Source organism: Camelus dromedarius, chromosome 8 (assembly GCF_036321535.1).
Source record: "Camelus dromedarius isolate mCamDro1 chromosome 8, mCamDro1.pat, whole genome shotgun sequence".
Classification (NCBI taxonomy): domain Eukaryota; kingdom Metazoa; phylum Chordata; class Mammalia; order Artiodactyla; family Camelidae; genus Camelus; species Camelus dromedarius.
This window is the reverse complement of record NC_087443.1, coordinates 51,211,717-51,230,654: the sequence shown is the minus strand read 5'-3', so window position 1 is coordinate 51,230,654 and position 18,938 is coordinate 51,211,717. Positions and strand designations below refer to the sequence as shown.

At 36.9% G+C, this 18,938-nt stretch overlaps 1 protein-coding gene across 5 annotated transcripts in view; it reads left to right on the top strand.

Moving 5' to 3' along the window:
• HTR7 (5-hydroxytryptamine receptor 7) overlaps positions 1-18,938 on the top strand; it is a 78,286-nt gene that overhangs the window by 49,055 nt on the left and 10,293 nt on the right. The gene's annotated exons all lie outside the window — the stretch shown is intronic.

Genomic DNA, 18,938 nt, shown 5'->3' with positions numbered 1-18,938 from the left:
GAGGGGAAATGGTGTTTTCAAAGTATTGAATACAGAGACAGATGTCTTACCCAAAGCTATAGGTGCCATATTTTTATATGCTTTTTAAAAACTTGAATATTGTTGGAGTTAGACTGCTGTGCAGGATATGATTAAAGTAGGAGTAAAATGATGTGTGTGTTCAGATAGTGCAGCAACTTGAAGTATGTTAAAGAAACTTTTCTTGTCTTTTCTGCCAGGATGGCTCAGGGACACTTTTTGTGGCCCTGGGTTCCAGATAATGGGAATGTTCTTGGCTACTGGGAAGAAACATCAATGCTTTGCCCTTTGTCAGTGGGGCCTTGAGTGACTGAACAGCAGCCTTGGCCGACAGCATCTTTCTTTTTCTTCAAAGGCCAACTGAAGGACAGGTGGCCACTAAGTTTTAGGGTTCATATTATCAAGAAGATGTTGGAATTATTTCATCCTTTATATGCCTGGGTGTTTGTATCTGAAGTATGGATGTCCTTGATTTGTGGATAGGTTGGGAAAGAATGTTGTTTGTACCATCTGAATTTATTTATTACTGGATAAAAAATGATGGCTAAGCCCCACAACAGAATGCTGTGCAGCTCTAAAAGAGCACGAGGGAGCTCTCAATGCAGCAGTGTGAAAGTATTTCCAAGATATTTTTTTGTTTTTTCTATTTTCTTTTTTCTTTTTTTATTAAAAATTTTTTTATTGAAGTACAGTTGATTTACAATGTTGTGTTAGTTTCAGGAGTACAGCATAGTGATTCAGTTTTACATGTATCGAGGATATATTGTTAAGTGAATAATGCAAAATAGTGTATTCAGTATGCTGTATTATGTATGAGAAAGTGGAAGATAAGAACATATTTTCCTACTTGCTTGCATTTGTACAAAGAAAAGCTGGAAGAGTGCACAGGATTCTAATAAAAGTGATACATATATTAGGCAGGGAGGTTAGGAGGCTGGAAATAGGGTTTGGAGTAAGGCTTCTCAATATACAACTTATTATATTTAAAATTTTGAAGTATGTGAAAATACTACATATTCGGTGTTAATAAATTAACATTAAAAAATAAATGGATGCTTGAAGAGAATGGATTAGGAAGGAGAAGAATAGATGTGGAAGACCAATTTAGAGATAGTTGTGGTAATCCACAGAGAGAGAATGATTCTAGAGTGGTAGCAATGGAGACAGAGGTGGGTAGGTGTTAGGGATTTTGAGGAGGTAAAATAGGCAGGGCTGTGTTAATAGTTGGGAGGGGAATGATGAAAGAGAAGGATGACCCCTGGTTTCTGGACCACATCCTTTAATGGATTCACGAAGTTGGGGAAATAGAAGGAGGCTCAGTTTGTAGAGATGATGGTATGTTTGGACGTGTTGAGGGTGCCACACCCAAAGAAGGTGTTTAGTAAAAGTCTGTTGAACAGAGGAGTGAGCAAGTAAGATGCTTTAGAGATATCCAAGTCGAGATGCAAAAGAGGCAGTTGGATATGTGGGTCTGGAGCTCCAAGGGGAAGCCTGGGCTGGGGATTCAAATTTTGGGATCATCAGCCAACCGAGGTCTTTGAAGCACTGGTAGTTGACAACCAGGGAATATAGAATTAGAAGGAAAGTGGGATCGGGACGCAACTTTGAGGAATTCCAAAACATAGAGGCCTGCTAGTGGAGGACAAGGCAGCAAAGAAGATCGGGCAAGAGACGGCAGAGGGGCAGGAAAACGGAGAGTGTGGCAATACTGAACCAAGGAGTTTCAGGAAGGAGCCAGTGAGGGCTGCAGAGCTATCAGGTGTGATGAGGATGGAGCAATGTCCACTGGGTCTAGAGAGGTCATCAGTGATCCCAGCAAGATCTGTCTCCGAGGCCTCTTGGTGGATTACAGTGGATTGAGAACTGCTTACTTCAGATAATGGCCCACCATCTTCCCTATCACCCTGGCTTGAAAACTGATGAGCTTCTGTAACTCCTCCTTTACCCTTTCCCTCATCCCTGCTAAACCATTTCCAAGTTTTACTGACACTGTTTCAAAATTACCCTTTGCTTCTGTCTGCTTTTCACCATTCATACTGCCACTTCACCAATTCAGGTCCAGCCAGCAGTCCTACCACTGGATGCCACAAACATTGACCCTGTGCTGCTGTGCTCTGTTGTATGTGGAGTAACCACCCTATAGCCTTACTTCCTTTCTCAGATGCTTTGCATTACAGCCCTGTTACCCTCTTATTGGATCAACTCAGCTTACAGCCTCATTTGCCCGTTCCTTTCTCTAAAATGGAGTTCTAAGGGAAGGAAGTCAAAGTCAGCTGTTAGGAGGAGGGTGTTAGGAGGAGGGTGGGGTGAAAGCCTTAACTGCATACATGTTCTCATGTAATCGTCACAGTGACTCACAAGATAGATAGTCTTTTCCTCTTCCTCATATGTGAGGCAGAGTAAGCTCAGGAAGGCTGAGTACCTTTTTTCAGAATACTTTAGCTCATAAAAAAGATAGAGCCAGAATTCAAACCAGACCCTCCTGATGCAAAATTTAAATTGTTTTCATTTTCTTTGATCTTGAATATCATCTAGCCCACTATGTGGAAATGGCACTTCTCCATGCAGCCTAAGATAAGAAAGTGAGTGAAGGCAATGGCACAGACGTTCAGAGTGGAGGGCATTTTGAGAAAGACTGGGCAGTCTGCAGTCACGTTTCAGGGAGAAGAGAAATAGAGAGTTATCAGAAATGAAAATTAAAAAAAAAATAGAATTGGCTAAAAAGGAGGTAACCTTGTAAACTGCTTTCTAGCAATGGATGTGGAAAACAAGATTATTGGGAGAATCAGAAGGAAGTGGGTGGGTAGGAAATAAAAGCAGCTGAGATAGACAGGATGTTCCATAAAATTGAGGTGAAAGGGAATGAGGACTATGGAAGATTGACTGGAATATAATATATACACACAGTAGACACACACGTGCCACCCACACATACATTTATGTTGGTAGGTGAAACAGGATAAACTTGTAACCTTGAAAAGTTAGAGGTGGGGAGGAGGGGGTGGAGAAAGAAATAATTTAGAAGCCAGGCCTTATAGGAGGGGAGAGAGCCAAGGCCCACAGTCAGTGTTCTTTAAGTACATTTGAATTCTGTTGAATAAAACTTGGTAGGAAATTCCTACTTGAGATTATGGGGATCTTCAACCTAAAAGAACATACCGATCTCAAGTTTCAAGGAAAAGCTGAGGTCTGGATACCTAGCCTGGGAGGTAGAGGTGAAAGGGTTTCAAGGTTGTGATCACAATGTAAATCTGTATTGCAGCTTGCCCCCACCCCACCCTGAACTCTCCAGTCCCCTCCCCTGCACTTATTTCCCTCTGTTGTGCTTACAATTACCTGACCTACTGTATGTTTTTACATATTTATTTATAAGTTGTCTCCCCACCCCACCCCAGGTTGTCAGTTTCCTAGAATCTTGTCTGTTTTATCCACTACTGTATTCCCAGTACCTAGTGCATTGCAGATACTTACAATACAGTCTTTGAAAGAATAAATGGATCAGTCAAGATGGAGTCAAAGTGAAAGTAGGCATGGAATGAATTTTGGAGTTGCTTCAAACACTAGTGAGTGTTTATGGCTCACTTTTAGGGGCTGCAGATGAAAAGGTAAAGCGGTAGGGTTGGACAGACTCATTCCCAGTAATGAGGTGAAGTACTTGCCAGCAAATTCCATTTCTAAGATCATGTGCTAGTTAGGAGAATATGGCCTTATTATTCTGTCTCAATTATCTATTGTTGCATATAAACCACCCTGTAACTTTATTTTTATTTATTAGCGTTGCTAATTTCCTGGGTCAGGAACTTGGGCAGAGTTCATGCATGTGATTTGTTAACGTTAAGTGACATTGTGTGGGATTATTCACCTGGCTGCACACAGCTGGTGTCTAGGCTGCATTAAAAGGTCCAAGAAGTCTTCACTTACACTTCTGACTCGTGTCCATGTCCCAGTGCTCCTCGACGTGGCACTCTCCTTCTTAACATGTTTAGCTTGAGCTTCCTCATATCATGGTAGACTTCTAAGAGGGAGTTTTCCAAGCAGTGAAGGTGGAAGCTGCAGACCTCTTAAGGTTCAGCGTTGGAAGTTACACAGCATTGCTTGCCCCATCTCTGTTGGTAAAGATGAGTTACAAGGCTAGCTTAGAATGAGGGGAGGGGAAGAGCTTACCTCTCGAAGAGAGAGGGCAAAGAATACACAGCCATCTTTAGTCCAGCACAGCACATTAGGAGACTATGCTGGCAGGGTGCTTAGAACTGGCTGCCTCCCCGAATTTATTTCACAACCCAAGAAGTCAGTGAGAACTTAGAGTGCACAGGTAATTTTCAGAAATTTCTGAGGAATTCAATATGGTTAAATTAGCAGTTAATTCTGAACTTGCCAAGTTCATGGAGAGATTTATAAAGGACCAGCTAGCAGGTGAATGAAATTACTGGCTGAAATCATTGTTTTTAAAAAGGGCCTTGCAGTGTTTTAGAGAAATAATCGATTTTTTTTGTGAAAATTACATGTGCTTATTATAAAAATTTCAAGCAATTTAAAAAATACAAATAAAAAATACAAATGAAAGCAACAAATCATCTAAACTCTCTGTATACAGAGAAAAAAAAAACCGTGCTAACATTTGGTGAGCATCATTTTAGATGTCTCTCTATGCTATGTCCACTTAGGAAGGTGGCTGGCTGGTTGGCTGACTCAGCAGACAGGTAGGTGGAAAGTTGGTAGATAAAAACTTGTAAGAATGAGATCACATCATACATGTTATTTTTTTCAACAAAATATTAAAGCTAAGTTTACTTGAATTTAAAAGAAGAAAAATAAAATGAAAAAGAAGGAAGTAAGAACTTTAAAAACTGTTAACTTTAGAGCTATTAGTTCCTAAAAGATTGTATGACGATTATGGGGAAAATATGAAAACCATCAAGAAGTTGGATTTATATAAACTATGTGGATATAGATGTAGTTATGCAGTATCAATTGTCCCCTACTGTGACAGTTGATGCGATTAGTATTCTAACACTGTGTCATATGCCATTTCCCTCAGCTCCTGATTCTTGTGACTTATATTATTTTTACTTAATAAAATTTATGTTCTGTTTTTTCTGCTTCCCACAGGTGTTAGTTCAGTGGGAACCACGTTTAAAATCATGGTTTTAAATTCCTCAATTTGATTCATCTTTTGGTTGATGAATTTTGGTTTTCTCCCCGAGAAGGTTTTATGGGTACTGTATCCCTCCACATTCTTTCATGTTTGAGAATGTCTGCTTGTTGACTTCATAATCTTAAATAGCAGGTATAATTTTATTGTGCCCTTACATCTTTCGACATTTTTGTAGTATGTTCTGTTATGGAATGATGCTGTTGAGAATCAGTTTGATTTTTTTTCCCCTTACTTCTTGATTTCTTTTTTTTTTTAATTGAAGTGTAGTTGATTTACAATGTTGCATTAATTTTTGGTGTACAGCATAGTGATTCAGTTTTATGTGTATATATATAATATATATGTGTATATATATGTGTGTGTGATTTTTTCTTTTCATATTCTTTTTCATTACAGATTATTACAAGGTATTGAATATAGTTCCCTGTGCTATACAGTAAGACCTTATCGTTTATCTATTTTATATATTGTAGGTAGTTATCTCCAAATTCCAAACTCCCAATTTATCCCTCCTTCCATTTTCCCCCTGGTAACCATAAGTTTGTTTTCTACGTCTGTGAGTCTGTTTCTGTTTTGTAAATAAGATCATATGTGTCATTTTTTTAGATTCCACATATAAGTGCTATCACATGGTATTTTTCTTTCTCTTTCTGGCCTACTTCACTTAGTATGACAATCTCCACATCTAACCATGTTGCTGCAAATGGCATTATTTCATTCTTTTTTATTGCTGAGTAGTATTCCATTGTATGTATATGTATATACCACAACTTCTTTATCCGTTTATCTATCAGTGGACATTTAGGTTGCTTCCATGTCTTGGCTGTTGTATATAGTACTGCTATGAACATTGGGGTGTGTGTATCATTTTGAATTAGAGTTCTGTCCAGAATATATGCCCAGGAGTGGGATTGCTAGATCACAGGATAAGTGTATTTTTAGTTTTTTAGGGAATCTCCATACTGTTTTCCACAATGGCTACACCAAACTACATTCCCACCAACGGTGTAGGAGGTTTCTTATTTCTCCACACCGTCTGCAACTTTTATTATTTGTGGACTTTTTAATGATGGCCATTCTGACATGTGTGAGGTAATACCTCATTGTAGTTTTTATTTGCATTTCTCTGATAATTAGTGATACTGAGCATTTTTTCATGTGCCTATTGGCCATTTGTAGGTCTTCATTGGAGAAATGTTTCCTTTGTCCATTTTTTGATTGGGTTATTTTTGTGTATATGTCACTGTTATTAAGTTGTATGGGCTGTTTGTATATTCTGGAAATTAAGCCCCTGTCAGTTGCATCATCTGCAGATATTTTTTCCCATTCCATAGGTTGTCTTTTTGTTTTGTTTATAGTTTTCTTTATTGTGCAAAAGTTTATAAGTTTAATTAGGTTCCACTTGGTAATTTTTGCTTTTATTTCTGTTGCCTGGGTAGACTGCCCTAGGAAAACCTTGCTAAGATTTATGTCAGAAAATGTTTTGTCTATGTTTTCTTCTAAGAGGTTTATAGTGTCTTGTCTTATATTTAAGTCTTTAAGCCATTTTGAGTTTAGTTTTGTGTGTGGTGTGAGGGAGTGTTGTAACTTCATTGATTTACATGTGGCTGTCCAGTTTTCCCAATACTACTTACTGAAGAGACTGTCTTTTCTCCATTGTATATTCTTGCCCCCTTTGTCAAAGATTAATTACCTGTAAGTGTGTAGGTTTATTTCTGGGCTCTTTATGCTGTTCCATTGACCCACATGTCCTATTTTGTGCCAATACCATTCTGTTTTGATTATTGCAGGTCTGTAGTACTGTCTGAAGTCTGGGAGGGTTAGTCCTTTAGCTTTGTTCTTTTTCTTCAGGAATGCCTTGGCAATTCTGGGTCTTTTGTGATTCCATATAAATTTTAGGATAACTTGTTCTAGTTCTGTGAAAAATATTCTGGGCAATTTGATAAGGATCACATTAAATCTGTAGATTGCTTTGGGTAGTATGGCCATTTTAACAATATTAATTCTTCCAATCCAAGAGCATGGAATGTCTTTCCATTTCTTTAAATCATCTTTAATTTCCTTTATCATTATGTTATAGTTTTCCATATATAAGTCTTTTATTTCCTTGGCCAAGTTTATTCCTAAGTATTTTTTTGATGAAATTTTAAAATTGATTCCTTTTTTCATTTCAGATGCCTGCATACATCTTTCCATGTCTTGAAGTTCAAAGACTTTGCCTGGATAGATCTTCTTGATAATAATTCTGTCATTTTTTCCAACTGTGTTATGTGTCCCTTGATCATAATGTTCAGCTCTTTTATTGATTTAAGGACTATATTCTGTATTATATCTCTGTATGCATTTTACATGTTGCACCTCTATTTACATTTTGTTGTTTACATTTGTTGTATTCTTTCTTTCCTTTGGCAGCACTTTGTATTATTTTTGTATGTCTGCAATCTTGTTCAGTTGCTTGAATAAGTTTTTCCCTCTGTTTTTTTATTATTACATTAAGCCTTTACTTTGTGCCATTGATTTGCTTTTCATGTGTCTGTTCTATTCCCAGCTGCTTCTAATGTATCTATTAGATCTGCACTGGTGGTGTTTTGGCCTCAATTTATTTCCTTAACTCTACTGTCCCTTTTTTTAATCTTGTTCTACTGTTTTAACGTCTCATCTTTGAGCCTCTGCTTCATTAATTACATATACTTGTTAAGGTCCTTCACCTTGAAAATTATCTGTAAGAAAACTGCTTCTTGTCTGAGAGTTGTGTTTTCTTCTTGAACTTGGTTCTTCAACAGTCCAGTGCATATTCTGTTGCTTTCTTCTTTCACTGTGGTTGTTTTTGTAGCATGTTTGTATAGTTGTGGTAACATTTTTTTCCCATCTTGCTCATTCATGTGTTATTTAAAGCTTACTGTTTGTTCTGACATGTTGTGGTTGAATTCTCCTTGATATTCAGCCCTATTTGATACCAGTTTTTTATCCTTTCGGCTACTATTTACTGTGTCCACTTCTCTGTAACCTGAAAGTGGAGGGCTGGGGGAAGGGAAGGGAGTAGACGTCACTACAGCTGAGTGTAGCCTTTAATGGAGGACTGTTCTTTATTCTGAATTCTTATTCAGTGTCCTTTACCAGAACACTTTCCACTAAGCTAAGGCCTACCCCTTCTGGACCCTGGTGTTCAGTTCAGCACAGTGTCCTGAAAGATAAATTCTGGTGGCTCTTCATACCTTGGCTGAAATGATATGTTGGGGCTTCTGTTCTTGATGGTTTTTCATTACTTTTCTTTAGGTTGTCTTCTTACCACCTCAGTTTGCTTCTCTCCAAATAGGAGGGTGTGAGTCCGAATATTAAGGATTTTATCACTTACCCTCTTTCTTCAGTACTGCTTCTTGGGGTGAGGTGCGATTAGAAGCCACTAAGTACAACCATACAACAGAAAATATACACATTTTCCCTTCCTGGAATCTTTGAACTTTTTAGCCAAGGTTTTATGCCATTCCTTTGTTTTCTTGTTGTTGGTAAATTTGGGGAGTCACCTTTTGCCTTTCCATTTCTCTCTTTTCCCTGAAGAATAAAATTCTTTGGTGGGAAAATTCAGAATCTGTTATAAGTTCAGATACAATTAGAGTGATTAACACCAAGTATAATGGAGGGGTCACTATTGATCTCCTCCATTGTTCATTTTCCTTACTTTCTGTAATTATCTTAAAAAAATCCTTTGAAAGTGTTTAATAGACATAAGAGTTTTACATAGTAGGTGGATGAATAACCAAGTTGATAGTAAGAGAACACTTATGTTTTTACATTGAATGACAAGAATCCAGCAGAAAACCATTGCCTTATGATAAAGTGCAGACAAGATTAGTCTTACTGGAAGGCTTGTCTCAACTTTAGTAGGTAGCAAATAGGTCTTTGTTGAGCTCCTTTGGTGGGAAATTTTCTATATCCTTGGCTTTTGTTATCACCAAGTATCTGTGGTAGCAAGGTTCTAAGATGGCCCCCTTTCTGGGTGTGCATGCCCTATATAATTCCTTCCCCTTGAATGTCAATTGGCCTGATCTAATCAGGTGAGCCCTTTTCAAAGAGGGGCTAAAGATCAGAGAGGTGGAGAGCTGCACCAGATGCTCTGATACTGTGCTTGAAGATGCCACCTCTGTGAGTTGTATAGTACTCTGAGCCTCATGACATCTCAGCCCCAGCCACAACCTTGCTTTCAGCCTGGTGAGACCCTGAGTAGAGAACCCAGTTGAGCTGTGTCCAGACTTTTGACCTACAGAACTGTGAGAACACCTGCAGAATTGGTGTTATTTTAAGTCACTAAATTGTGGTCATTAATTATGTAGCAACAATATATGAATATTTTAAAAGTACTTTCTTGCCAAAACACAGCCTCCATACCCTGCTTACCAAATTGAGATTTGAGGACAGAGTTTTGGATGAAGTAGAAAAGACAGCCTTATTTCTTTGCCAGGCAAAGGAGGTCATGGTGGGCTAATGCCTCCTGAGACTGTGATCCTGCTAGGGAGAAAAAGCAGGGAGTTTTATAGTAAAAGTTTAAGAGTTCAAGGGACAGAGCTAGTTTCCGTAGAGATCATATACAAAGTTGTTGCAAAGTTGTTCTTGTCTTTGCGGATATAGTGGTCCCCTTCCTTCTGCTGGTCATGTAGTTCACCTCCACCTTTCGGACTCTTTTCACATTCTTCTGCCCAGAATAAAGGATGCATAGGAAGTGGTGTGTGGAAGAAAGCGCTAGAGAAAAAGTATAGTTTAAGATCAGGCTGATAAATGCTCTTAGCCTTTTAAGCAGGGTGAAGCCTGGGACCTCCTGCTGCAGGCTGAGACCTACAGCTCGAACAGCATGGTATGAAGAAACCACAAGGGGCCAAAAATAACTGCAGTCATGAGCAGTTGGGGTGAGTTATAAACAATAAAATGCACAAAACACCCAACTGCTGTTTCTGAGGTGTTGGGGTCAAGAGGCGGGGACTTGGGGCAAGAGCAGGGCACTGAGCATGATCCCTGCATGCAGCACCACAAGGGGGTTGGGCAGACCACCCAAGCCTCCCTCCTCTCCAGCCCACCCTAGTCAGCAAGAGCATGAGAAAAACCCTTTAAACCTTTATGTACTTAAACAATTACAAACATGATTACAGGTATTAGATGGTCACCGATGACAATAGGGTCCTGCTCAGTTAAGCTTTTAATTTTTAATTTTTAATTTTTATTTTTTGTATTTTAACTTATGTGTTTAATGAATTAATTAATTTGAAGATTATACTTTTTCTAATTGTGTGTTCTTCTACCCAGGAGTATGGTTTATCTTCTTGTTTATTCCAATCTTTTAAAATATAATTTATTAAAGCCCAAAAGTTTTTTGTCATATTTTACATATTTTTCCAATTTATTTTAGTATTGAGTATAGTAATTAGTGATTGCTTTATAAATAGATTAAATAAAAGATATTTTTAACATTGCTTCTTACTTTTTTTTTTTTTAATTTTTCTTGGTTTGTCCAAGATTTTAATCTTTTTTTTAAAATTGATGTATATTAAGTTATAATGTGTTAATTTCTGGTGTACAGCACAGTGTCTTAGTCATGCATATACATACTTATATTCATTTTCATAAAAGGTTATTATAAAATACTGAATATAGTTCCCTGTGCTATACAGAAGAAATTTGTTTTTTTAAGCTATTTTTATATATAGTGGCTAACATTTGCAAATCTCAAGCTCCCAAATTTATCTCTTCCCACCCGCTTTCCCCTGGTAACCTTAAGATTGTTTACTATGTCTGCAAGTCTATTTCTGTTTTGTAGATGAGTTCATCAGTAGCCTCTTTTTTCTTTTTCTTTTTTTAGATTCCACATATGAGTGATATCATATGTATTTTTCTTTCTATTTCTGGTTTACTTAACTTAGAATGACCATCTTGCAAATGGCATTATTTTATTCTTTTTTATGGCTGAGTAGTATTCTATTGTATACATATATCATGGCTTCTTTATTCAGTCATCTGTTGATGGACATTTAGGTTGCTTCCTTATCTTGGCTATTGTATATAATGCTGCTTACACTTTTAGATTTAAGTGATTTGCTTTACTTTAATTAAGTCCAGTTTTCTCCCTAAAGGGAAACTCTCATTTCTTGTTTTATGATTTACTTTTTCAAAGAGGAAGCTTTTGTTATTCAGTTTCCAAATTTTGTTGAATTTTGTTGCCCCCCGCCACCGCCCACTTCTCTTCCTCAGTACTGACTTCAGAATGAGGAATTTGGATCATTTACTGATTCTGACTATAATTACATCTTGGACACACTGATGAAAATGGTTTTAAAGTATAGTGGAGCCCATTTTAAAAATAGTTTTAGAGAACAGGTCAACATCTAGTTTAATGACAAATGGTAAGTCCATTGTGTTTTAAAAATTTTAATTTTAAAAATTAACCTTATTTGTATACATTCCAAAGATTGCACAAATCATAACTGTACAGCTCACTTAATTTATACAAAATGAACGTAGCTATGTACACATCCAGATTAAAAAAATAGAACATTTCCAGAACATCCTCTCTCCCCTTAAGGTAACAACTATTCTGCTTTATATTACAATGTGTTAGTTTTGCCTGTTTTGGGACATCATGTTCTCTTTTGATTTTGCCTTCTTTAGCTCAGTGTTGTGTTTGTGAGAATCATCCATGTTTATGCATTAAGCAGTAGTTGGTTCATTCTTGTTGTTTTATAGAATTCATTGTGTAAATATACCACAATTTATGTACCCATTCTACTATTTTAGAATTGTACTTACTTTGTTCTTGGAATGGATTGGTTTTATTTGGGGTTATTACCATTAGTGCTGCTTTGAACATTCCTTTATATGCATTTTGATGAATTTTCATTATATACTTAGAAGAATTGCTGGGTTATAGAAAATACATACATATATATGCACACACACACACATATTAGCTTTAGTAGATGTTAAGAAATGGCTTCCCAAAGTTACTACATCAATTTACACTCCCACCAGCAGTGCATGACAGTTACAGTTGCTCCATATCTTCATAAAACACTTGGCGTTATAATTTTTTATTATTATTGTCATCACCATTATAATTTTTAATTTAAACCATTCTGATGCATGTTGGTGTATCTCAGTGTGCTTTTAATTTTCATTTTCCTTATGAATCATGATGTTTAACACCTTTTTGTGTGTTTATTGAAGGCCAGTAATTTTCAAACATTGGGTTATGATCCATTATTGGGTCATGAAATCAATTTAGTGCATTAAGACCAGCATTTAAAAAATCTGAAGTGGAATAGCATTCAGTAGAAGAGAGTGAATTGCAAGTTATAATGGTAAGTATGGTATTGTAAAACTTTTGTTTCAATTTCATATATGTAAATATATGCATTTATATCTACATCTATATACCTTCTTAGATGTACACACGTATGTCTGCATCGATTTCTTATTTATATATATAAATATATATATTTGTGCTGAGTGACTGTGGAAAATATATTTTTTTATTGTGAAAAATATTTATTCTTATTTCTTATTGTCAGAAAGGTTTACAAAACCCTTTTGTGCATTATGCATTTAAAAAAATCAACAACTTGTTTAAGACATGCTTACGCTATTTACATTTAGCACAGTCCTGGGAGATAGAGCTAATAGCTGAGATCATGGAAATATGATTCGTGGCGATTTTGCTAGGCCAACCTGGAAGCCCATCATTAAGATGAAATATATAAAGTAAAAGTCAAGTCCTTCATACAGTAAGTGTAAAGTGTTTGTAGCTGAATGAGGGAGAGTTACTCTAAGAGTTCATGGGCCAAAGACCCAGAATCATCCATCCTAAATACAGAGCCCTGAGTCTCTAGACCTTGAAAGAGAATCTGTGGATGGTGGCCTGGAAGTCTGTATGTTTCAGAAGCTTCTTGGTGATTCTGATAATCTGACAGTTTGGGGAACCACTATTGTAGGTTGGAGATTGCAGTGGATTTCACCTACTGGAAGGGAGCAGGTCTTGTGGAAGAGGTATTCTAAGTATGCCAACCTTTTTCAAGCTTGACATTCCAAAAAACACTGTTTCAGAGTAATTCTACCTGGTTTCCTTTACCGTCTAAATTATTATTCTATAGCAGCATAATTCAGGAGAAGCCATTTAATTAAAGAACCATTACCTATAATTTCTGTACAGTTAGAATGGAAGATAGGCAGCAGAGTTAATTTGCTTTCTAATACCTCCCCATGTGGATTGTAACTCCCTAATCCTCTTTTGCTCTAAACCCCTACTTTAATGGAACCCCTAATGTGAGTTGCATTCATTTCTCAATTATATAATACTTTGGTGCCTTTGTCTCTGAGATTTACTGTACTTTCACATTTGTATGCATTTTAAAGTTAAATTCTGAAGGCTTTATAAGCACCTCACTTTCTGATTAACAGTGCGCAGAAAATGTTAGTGTGATAAATGTTAACCATGCATATTGGGGAATATTTAGAATCAATCTAGGTTGCTTTTTTCTCCCCCTCTTCCTCAAAGATAAGATTTATACTATACAAGATTGGAGAGAATGAATTTATAATTTGGACAAACACTTCCATGAATAGCAATATTACTTTATATAGTAATTATGGGATTTTAAATGCCAGTGAGTTCTGTTTTCTTTGTGTGAACTTATGAATGTAATAAAACACTTTTGAAAAGCTAATCAAATAAAACAACCTAAGATTTAATTGTCAGCTTTTTAAAGATTTTATGAACCAGATCATCTCTGTTGGCAGAATCACTTATGTGACTTAGGAATCACAAAATCTGCTTAAATCTTTTATTTTGTTCTTAGAATTAAAATGCCCCCCCCCTTTTTTTAACATACATTTAAATAGTTCTCTTTTATGCTAATTTTTTTAAAAACTAGATTTTTCTAGTTTTTTTAAAACCAGATTTTTCAAATCTCTGCAACTCAGATAAAATTGCTGTTAATATTTTGGTAGATATTCTTCTAGACATCTCAGTATACACACCCACACACATACTCATACAAATACCTCACTTTACATAAACAGATTAAAATAATATATCATATGCTGTTACTTGTCCTTTAGGACTAGTCATTGTTTTCTATCCGCTTTTTGGTTGTTTGGATATCAGTAAATAGATATGTACATCGTAACTTTCAATGATTACATGATTTACACACACTATAATCTATAGATATTTAGATTGCATCTTTTTTCTTCTCTATTATGTGTTTAGTTAACATCCTTGCACATTAATCATTCTTAAGACAGATTCTTAAGACAGATTCCTGGAATTCTGATTACTGAGCCAAAAGGCAAATGCTGATGTGTATTAATTACCAAACTGCCCTCTGAAACTGTTAACTCAGTTGAAACTCCCGCTAGTAAAATGATAGAGCACTTGTTTTTTTCACACTTCCCCAATATTGGATTTTGTCTTTCTTAAAAATTGACAAATGGCCAAAAATTCTGTCATTATTTTTAAAATTACAACTATTTAATTATTAATGAAGTTGTATGTATTTCCAGTTGCTTATTGGGTATTTTTATTTTTTCGTTGTTTAATTGCTTCTACTTTTATTGAGATAGTTGTCTTTTTCTCACTAACCTGTAAGAGATCTGTGAATAGTGGGCTATTGCTTTTGGACTTCAAGTTTGACATTTGACTTTTAACTCTGTACATAGTGATTTTTAAATTAAACTAATATCATTTCTTTTTTGTGTATCAAATTTTTGTCAAAAACTTGTCAAAATATCATTTTATAGTTTCAAGCTTTTGTATCATGGTTAATAATGACCTTTGGCAGAACTGCAGAAATACCTGTATTTCCTCATAGTAGTCTTATTAGTTTAATTTTTTTACATGATAATCTTTGATCATCTGGGATTTGTTTTTGAATAAGGATAAAGATAGGCCAGGCTTATTTTTACCCCAGTTGCTAGCTAGTTGTCAGACTTTATGAATATCTAGTCTTTTACCCTAATTTAAAGTGACCTACTTTCTGATACTAAATTCCCTTATATCTTTGAATGTACTTCTAGGATCTTTTTTTTCCCTATTGATCTGTCCATTTCTGAATAATTATTACTGAGTTTTTATTTCGGTGGCTTTGTACTATTTTTCAATAGAATAAGTATCCCTTCTTTTTTCACATTTTGTCTATTTTGCATATTTACTTGATGAAGTTAAAAATCTACCAAAAGAAACATTAGGGTTTTCAACTAGAGTTATATAATGTTTTTAGATTAATTGAGGGAAAATTGCCACTTTTATAATACTGGGTTTCCTTATATAAAAAAAATTTTTTTCTCATGGATTCAAACATTCTCTTAGGTCTCTCAGTAGTATTTTATGTTTTCTTCATATAAGCCCTGGCCATTTAAAGAGATTTTTCTAGATATTTTATTTTTTGATTGTTGTTGTGAATGGAATTATTTCCTTCCATGGTATTTTAATGATTGTTAATTGTTTTTTTGAAAAGCTGTTGACTTTTGTTTATTTATTTTATTTCCAGACACTTTAATGAGCACTCATATTTTTTTTCCTAATCATCTTTTCAGTTGACTTTAGCCTTCAAAAGTCTTGCCAGGAAACTAAAGAAGAAAATATAACTTCTTTACTGTGGGATATGACTTGAGGTCATTAGAGAATGGAGCCTAAAATAGGCAAGTTCATGGAGTATAATTTGTATATCCAGGAAGGACTGAGTATGGGCCAATTCTCATCACTGAAATGTAATATAAGTCAGACTAAATATATTAGAATGAATAAGCATGCTGTTCTTATGAGATTATTTAATATTCTGAGATGCCCTTTGGTACTCAGTCTCTCAGGATTAATCTTTGTGGGGTCAATATTATTTATATGAGCAGAGAAAGGCTAGGTATAATTAAGCCTGAAGATGTAAGTCCTTGTTTAAGTTTTGAAAATATGAAGGTTGGAAGGGAAAACTGAACTGACTTCCTCAAGACTTGGTGTTTGCTAGGTTGTGAGTCCCAGCCTTGCTAATTTTTGATATAGCCTTACAAATACAATATAATTTCTTTTCTCGTCGTGAGTAATCCTGCTTCCTTCTCCTTCCAGCAAACACCTATTGCTCTAACAACCCACCATCCCAACCTCCCAGTAAGCAGGTGTAAGATGGTCTGATCATGCCATCTGGTGGCCACCTAGGAAACTATATGAACTAATCTCTTGTTGGACCTCAAAACCTGGGTTGGTCTAGTATCCTGGAAGCCAGATCCAGGCTTGGGAACAAGCAGCTTATGACTGTGGCTACCGGCAAAGGGAGAAGGTAATCAAGGTCCAAGTCCTGGCAAAGGCTGCTTGGGGGATTTGGGAAGGAGCCAAAAGCCTCCATCCATAGGAGCTGATAGAGAGCAAGGACTAGTTCCAAAAAGAGACGCCTGCAAAGGCATCCCAGCAGGAAAGAGTTGCAGAGAGCTCCGGAACCAACCAAAGAGAGGGAGACTTTTAGTGGAACAGTTGCCTTCAGCCCCAGGGCAGGGATCAGTTAGATTGTGAGCTTCCAGTCTGTTCTGACTTGTGTCTTCAGGGGTTTCCTTATCTACCTTTTTTTTTTTTTTTTGTCCCCTTAAAATTATTTTCCCCATAGCTTAAAACTCACATAATTTCAGACAGTTGCACAAAAGGCAAAGTCTGCTCCACACTTCTGCTCCACACTTCCCTCCTCCGCTCTCTTTCCCCTCTTCCTCCCATGCTCCCTCCTCCCTACTTCCTTTCTCTTTTCCCTTCCTTTTCAACTCTTACTCTTGAGTTCTCAGGCAAACCTCCCTCTTTCTCCGCTTTCATTCTCTTTGAGAGCCAAAACATAACCCTAATTGCAGCTGACAAACCTAGAGATAGTGCTTGTGGGTCAACTTTATCAAGGACAAGGGAAGGTGGAAGTGAAACGGAGAACTGGTACCACTGACACCCACATCCTTGGAAGGGATCAGGAGTCCCTTCACCATTTCCAAGGGGCTCAGTCCTCCTGTTCACCCCTGCAGGATTTCCCCATGTGCCTGCATTCAAGATTTGTGTCTCTTTTATTCATTGCCGTATCCTCCACATTTAAAACAGCATCTGGCATATAAAAAGGGCTCTATTGATATTTGCCGAAGAAGTGAATTAATATTCTTGATGAATAAGCAAATCTGGCTTATTCTTTTTTTTTTTTTTAACTATATTTCAGTTCTGCCTTGTTGTGAGTGTTGCATTGATTCTAATTTTCACTGTGAAAGCCTGATTTGCCACTTTTGTGGGATAATTTAAGCATAACATGTGAGGGTATTTCTAGCACAAAGATAATTATTTTTAAAATTCCAACGTATGAAGTAACAGACTTTCAGAAAAGAACATATTGGTAAGTGCGGGTTTCTCTGTACCTTTCCTTTTCGTGTTGCAGGAGTGTATCTTTTATATACATCAGTGAAGTAAAAAGCCCAACAAAATGGCTAGCTTTTACCTGTCTGGACTTCCCAAGTGCTCTATGAATCCTCCTCCAAATAGAAGCAGAGACCATTAAATACAGAGGAGAAAACAGATTTGGAAAGCTGAAAACTGCTAAGCGTTTGGCAGAACGTCTTGCTGAATATGTTTTCTGTGTTTCCTGAGTCTCTTTTTCATTATAAATCCTTGATAACAGAGACGGAGAAATATTTATTCCCTATATAGAACTAAATAAGCACAGAGAAAACGTTGGGTTTGACTCATATTTTTCAGAACTGTGCCCTTCCATGCGGTCTTCCTTAGAACTGGAGAGATGAGACAAGCTGTTTTTATTTTCTAGATTATTCCTCTGACATTTCTTTTGCATGAGACATTTCTGGGGTGAAAAAAAAAAAAGATCATTTTCCATTCCAAAACCCTAGGATTTCCTAACTATCTCGTAAATCTCTGTGATCTTAAAGAAGAGCTTTCACTACAGGGCAAAGGGGTAGTTAGCATGAATTAAAAGCTGGTCTGCATTAAGACAACGAAGGAGATCAGCAGGTATATACTATCCGAGTGTGGCAGACCCTGGCTAACTCACAAAGATGTGTCACATCCCATATCAGGTGTGACATTTTGTTCTTGGCTGATTTCAGTGGCAGTGGTCATGGGGGGAGGGTGGATATTGAATCTTTACTGTATTGACTACATGGAATGTGAGAAGCTACAAGGTATGAATAACGAATGGACAAACATTACAGGCAGGGGGCTCTTGGAGGGAATGCTGGCAGTGCTGTTGCCGAAACTTGGCTTCCACATCCCCCTTACTGAACTGAGAATGGAGGACAGAGTTTCAGATGAAGTAGAAAAGGCAGCTTTATTTCTTTGCCATGCAGCGGAGGTCACAGTGGGCTAATGCCTCCGAGACTGTGAGCCTGCTGGGGATAGAAGGCAGGGGGGTTTACAGTAAAAGTTCAAGCATTCAGGGGGCAGCCCTGGTTTCCGTAGAGGTCACCTGCAGGGTAACAGACGGTTGCAAAGTCGTCCTTGTTGTTGCAGCTGGAGCAGTCCCCTTTCTTCTGCTGGAGATGATGTTCATCTCCGGCTCGGGAACTCTTCTGGTATTCTTGTGCCTCAAACAAAGGTGCTTCGGGAAGGGGTCTGTGAAAGTTACTCTAGAGAAAAACTTGTGCAGTTTAAAGTCAGGTTGATAAATGCCTGTAGCATTTTAGGTAGGCTGAGGCCTGAGACCTCTTGCTGCAGTGTTTGAGCAGGCTGGGACAACAATACAAAGAAACCACAAGGGACTAAATGGAA